The sequence below is a fragment of the Choloepus didactylus genome, chromosome 13 (assembly GCF_015220235.1).
Source record: "Choloepus didactylus isolate mChoDid1 chromosome 13, mChoDid1.pri, whole genome shotgun sequence".
Lineage (NCBI taxonomy): Eukaryota > Metazoa > Chordata > Mammalia > Pilosa > Megalonychidae > Choloepus > Choloepus didactylus.
Genome location: NC_051319.1, coordinates 81,640,536 through 81,646,646, shown reverse-complemented (window position 1 = coordinate 81,646,646; position 6,111 = coordinate 81,640,536). Strand labels below are relative to the sequence as shown.

Sequence of the window (6,111 nt, the reverse complement as noted above, 5' to 3'; positions counted from 1 at the left end):
GGCATAGGCCCCATTTACCTGGGTTTCTGAAATGGCTGTGTAATCACTTAGAATTTTGAGCAATGCATTATATTTTGAGTATGATGGAGAAACTAGTTATTGAAAAGAAATCTTTGATGATTCTTACTGTAATACAAATAATTATCCTCTAGGTTTCTTAATGTAAGATTTTATACATTAGATTTTATTAATTGATTCCTATAGAAAAAGTTATCTTTATTGGAGATAAATTAGAGAGGATTTTCTCAGTTCTCTGTATGACATCTCTTTACATGGTGTTTTCATAGACCATGATCAAACGTTTTACAGGATCAAGCAAATGCCCTTAAGGAGTTCAGGAAAATGTTGCCCTGGTGATATCTGTCATTGTGAAGCACTGCTGTGTGAGCTGTTTCATGCCCTAAAATCTTGCTCAGAGCTGTCTCTTTGTAAGATTTATTTGCTGATATTTTTTGAGTATCCTGTGTATTTATTGTTTTGTAGCAGACTGCCCTATAAAGAACATAATTGCAAATATCCAGCTGAATGAACAGAGATAGTGCTTAAGTACAAATGGGAGACATGATTTAAAAAAATAAAAATGCTTAAACACAACTCAGGGGCCAACAAGTGTTTGGACTCAAGGGTTTCTAGGTCTGTGTAGCTGAGCTGCCTAACCCATGGACCCACAATGATGGTAAAGTTTCCCATCCCCCCAATAATAAATACACTAATCAGTGGTGCCTATGGTCAAACGTGATCCAGTGAGCCCCTCTTTTAGAACTTTCCCTAGCTCTCTACAAATGTGATCTGGCCTTGGTAAAGACAATAGGAATTTCTTGAAGGGTGATGGTCTATAACAGTTAAGTGAGGATTCTACATGATTCTCTTGGTTCCCATTTCTAGTGAGATACACACCATGTAGAGGGCTTTCTTTAATTCACCATACAGTACCAGCACAAAGGCTCCACTCATGCCTCTTAAATATTGGACCATGCACCCTTGAAGAAGGCTTTGCCACCTTCATCTTTGAAAATCTTCCTCCAGCATTCATTGGTCCCAGTATACATGATGTGTTACTTTGTACCTAGACTACATTATTGCCGCCTCATATTGTTGAACGGATAGAAGAACACATTGGCTGTGGCCGTCACGGCTGTCACAGTTTGGATGATCATTCAGCTCCCCACAAACTGGATGTTCTTGGGGCCAGGGAGCAGACTTTTAGACATATTATACATGTCAGTCAAAGTAGGCTGCCCTGTAGATGATGACACCGTGCATAGAGATGTTGGAGCCCTGGTACAGGCCTTGGGTGCTGTCAGACTTGGTGGCCTTCACTGGATAGTCTCCCAGGCCTTTGAATTCTCTTTCTGTGCCAGATTTCCAATATGAACAAAATCCAGCAGGTAGACAAAGCAGAGGGAAGTGGCTTCATTCACCCACTAGAGGCCACATTGATGGCAAAATACCTTCAGAATTGTTTGTGCTTGTCTACTCTTCCCAGGGACAATTGCTTATGCTTATCCTTAAATGCAAAGTTCAGGGCTTGGGTCGGGAAGAAGCAGATGATATTGGCCAAGATCTCCCTCCAGGAGGAGAGGATGCCCTGCTCCTTGGAAATGTGGACTGTACAGTCCACGATGCCTTTGTACTGTTTGTCAGGGGCAGTCTGTTTACTGGAGTGTTGCATGTGCAGCAGCAGCAACTTGACCACTCAATGGGGGCCATAGCCATCTTGGAGATGGCAGTGGCCATGCCACTGGTCAGGAAGTCCTTGGGGAAGGAGATGGCCTATTCCATTCTGGTGGCAGAATGGGCAACAGAGCAGGTATGAGGCTAGAGTGGAAGCATGGAAAGGCAGGAGAATTGAAAAGCCTAATTTGCTTTTTTAATGTGGATATATAGTACATTCTTAATAGTAACAACAATTAATATTTATTGAACATTTTTAAGGTGTTAACCATTATAATGTGTATTTTCCATAGATTATCTCCTTGAATCCTAGTACAATGTCAACTAATGGTAGAATTCTTGTTTTTCTTGTTCATTGTTGTATACCTGACATCTAATGCAATACCTATCACAGAGTAGGTGTTCAATAAATGTTTATTGAATGAATAATCAGCCTTTAAGGTAATTACTATGATTATTTTCATTTTACAAATGAAGAGTCTGAGGATAAGAAATGTAAAGCAGTTTCTCCAAGGTCAGACAGGTGGGAAGCAGTGGAGCCCAGATCAGAACTCAGGTAACTTGTCTCCTGAGTCTGTATCATATTGCCTTTTAAGCCATTCAGAACAGCACTTTTCACCTCTTCCTTCCATATCCTACAGTGTGTCCAGTTATTTTTGTTAAACAAAGAAGAAGCAATTAAATTCATTTCATTTCAACACTTGTTGGGTGTAATTTGAGAACTGGGAGTTAGGAAAACTAGATTCTGTTATGGGGTCTCACAGAAGCTGGGTGACCTTGAACACGTAATATACTCTCTCTAGACTTTGGACTCTTCAGATGGAAAATGGTATCGTTTGACTAGCTGATCTAAGTCTGCTCCAGCAGTAAAATATGATGATTTTAAGAAATAACTCTTAAAAGGCCACCAATGAACTTGCCTACTGGGCACTGGTGCTATGGGGGGTATCATTGGTTTATGTATCTTAACCTTTAATCTAGAGGGAATGAAAAAGGAAAAAAGGGGAACAAAGTGGTAAATATATGATGGCATTTGTTCTGGTTTGCTAAAGCTGTCATTATGCAAAATACCAGAAATGGGTTGGCTTTTATAAAGGGGATTTATTAAGCCATAAAAGTGTCCAAACTATCAGGAGGATACCTTCACTAAAGAAAGGCCAATGGTGTCCAGAACACCTCTGTCAGTTTGGAAGGCACATGGCTGGCATCTGTTGGTCATTTGTTCTGGGTTCTGGTTTCAAAATAGCTTTCTCCAAAATGTCTCTGGGCTTCTGTCTCTCTTAGTTTCTTTCTGTCAGCTCCTGTGCATTCTTACTTGTTCTCCAAGGGCATTTCTTTCTAATCATCTAGGGCTCATCTCTTAGCTTCTCTGGAGCAAACTCTGGGCTTCATCTCTTAGCTTAATATCTCCAGATGTCTTTCTGTCTGCATCTCTAAGCATCTGTGTGTGTGTCAGATCTTAGCTTCTCCTGGGGACAAACTCTGGATTATATATCTTAGCTTCTCTCCAAAATGTCTCTCTCGGCTTCTCTGACCTCCTTGTTTCCGTGAGTTCTCTTAAAGGACTCCAGTGATATAATTAAGGCCCATCTGGAATGGGCAGGGTCACATCTCCATGGAAACAACCTAATCAAACGTCCAACCCTAATCAAAAGACTAATAAGTCTGCCCCCACAAGATTGCGTTAAAGAACATGGCTTTTGTGGGGGACATAATAGATTCAAACCAGCACAGCAGTGGTTGAGTGTTTTGTCTAGAAGAGGAAATAAAGCGTTTATTCAAGTAAAAAAGAAGCCTCAACTCATCCGTCATTTCAAGAAATGAGATATACTTCTATCCTGGTCCTTTCCTTTGAGAAGTATAATAGTATTAGCAACAGTAACTTAAAGTTAGTTAGGATTTTTATAGTTTCTCAAAGATTTTTTTTCATTTTGCCTTAGAACTATGCTGAGAAGTAGTTTAGACAGGATAGTTGGGATATTCAAGAGCTTGACCATGGTCACATAGTCTGTTGATTCCTGAACTTGTTCTTTTGATGTCCCAGTCTGTCTCTTCTCACAGTTTGAAGATGTTGTGAAATTCTTATTTTTTTAATGTCATTAGTTTTTCTTTTAAATTCACTTGATTAAAAAAAATCTCATGACAGTTTTCCCTTAGGTTTCAAGGAAGAGAGGATATTTCCTAATAAATCAGATGATAATAGGGAGCAAAACTTCCAAAACAATGTGTTAACATTTTTAGAAAGAAGGTTGTGATGATTGGGTTCATGTGTCAACTTGGCCAGGTGATGGTGCCCAGTTGTCTGGTGTTCTAGTTTGCCAATGCTGCTGGAATGCACAACACCAGAGACGGATTGGCTTTTATAAAAGGGGGTTTATTTGGTTACACAGTTACAGTCTTAAGGCCATAAAGTGTCCAAGGTAACACATCAGCAATCGAGTACTTTCACTGAAGGATGGCCAATGATGTCCGGAAAACCTCTGTTAGCTGGGAAGGCATGTAGCTGGTGTCTGTTCCAAAGTTCTGGTTTCAAAATGGCTTTCTCCCAGGACATGCCTCGCTAGGTTGCAGTTCCTCAAAAATGTCACTCCTAGTTGCACTTGGGATATTTGTCCTCTCTCAGCTTCTCCAGAGCAAGAGTCTGCTTTTAATGTTCATCTTCAAACTGTCTCTCATCTGCAGCTCCTCTCTAAGCTTCTGTGCATTCTTCAAAGTGTCCCTCCTGGCTGTAGCAAGCCCGCTCCTTCTGTCTGAGCTTTTATAGTGCTTCAGTAAACTAATCAAGGCCTGTGCTGAATGGGTGGGGCCACACCTCCATGGAAATTATCCAGTCAGAGTTATCACCCACAGTTGGGTGTGGTGCATCTCCGTGGAAACACTCAAAGAATTACAGTCTAATCAACACTGATAACGTCTGCCCACACAAGATTACATCAAAGATAATGGTGTTTGGGGGACATAATACATTCAAACTGGCACATCTGGTCAAGCAAGTACCGGCCTTACTTACTGTGAGGACATTTCGTGGACTTAAATCATCAGTAAGTTGGTTACATCTATGGCTGATTACATCTATAATCAACTAAGGGGAGTATCTTATGCAATGAGAGACATTTAATCCAATCAGTTGAAGTCTTTAAAAGGAAAGGTGATGAATTCAGCAGTCAGAAGAGAGAATTCCCATCTCTAACTTCAGTCAACCAACCTCTCCTGAGGAATTCATCGAAAACCTTCATCAGTGTTGCCAGCTTCCAGCCTGCCCTATGGAATTTGGACTCGTTCATCCCCACAGTTGCATGAGACACTTTTATAAAATCTCATGTTTACAGATATCCCCTGTTGGTTCTGTTCCCTTGAGAACCCTGACTAATACAAAGGTCTTTATGGATAAAGCACATATTTTAAGGCTCACTTGTTTTATATTTTATATTGGGTTGTTCGATTATATTTCTTACTATGCAAAGTTTAGCCTCACCAAGCACTTTTCAGATGACTGCTGTGTAGAAAGCACTATGCTGGATGCCTAAAAAATTCAAAGTGATCCTTGCTCTCAGTCCCATAAGAAATACAAAACCTGTACAACTAACCATTGCACATGGTAGAACACTGTAAGTTCCATAAGCTAAATATAAAGTGTTATCGGGAAGCAAGAGGAAGATACCCCTTTCAGCTATATTGGTTGAAAAAAGCTTCTTGAAAGATGAGGTGCTGCAACTAAGACTTGAGGAGTGTGTATCTTGAGAGGGGTGGATAGAAATGATGATGATATTGATGTTGATGATGATGATGATGGTGGTGATATTTGGATAGCCATAAGTAGTTTAATCCATGGTGGTAGAGCATAAGTTATAAATGATAAGCAGTGAAGAGTAAAGAGAATAAATGAATTGGAAGTTGGGAATAAGTTGGTACTCCTGACAGTAATTTTTAGAAAGATCCTTTCAACTCCTGGTTCTTTGTATACATATGAATGTTCCTTCCTCAATCCCACTCCAAACCCAAAATAAAACAAGAGAAAAGCAATTAATTCCTTTATTCAACAAACATTTTTTTGGGTACCTGATGTCTTCCAGGTGGTTTACCAGGTACATAAGCTAAAAAGGTAAACGAGATATAGCCCTTGCCCTCCAGGAGCTTGGAGCCTGGTGGGGAAGACCCGCTCTTGGTTAGGAAAGGGTCCATACAAGATGCCCATTTTATTTGAAATGGGGCCGCCTTGAAAAAGAATGAACTTGGCTGTACACTGGGCTGATCGCCTGAATTCTGTTTTTAGCCCTTGAGAGCAACCTCAGGATGTGTGGCATACCAGCAGAACAGCTGCGTACTATATTCTGAAAATGACTAAAGTAGTGCCTCTGTTTTTCCAGACCTGTAGCAATGCCTCTCACTTGGAAGGAGAGCCAAGCTCTTTCTCTCCTGGCCTATGCTGTTAGACTC

At 40.5% G+C, this 6,111-nt stretch overlaps 1 pseudogene; it reads right to left on the bottom strand.

Moving 5' to 3' along the window:
- Window positions 1–855: 855 nt before the first annotated feature.
- Window positions 856–5,856, bottom strand: LOC119507768 (annotated as a pseudogene).
- Between the last annotated feature and the right edge of the window lie 255 nt (window positions 5,857–6,111).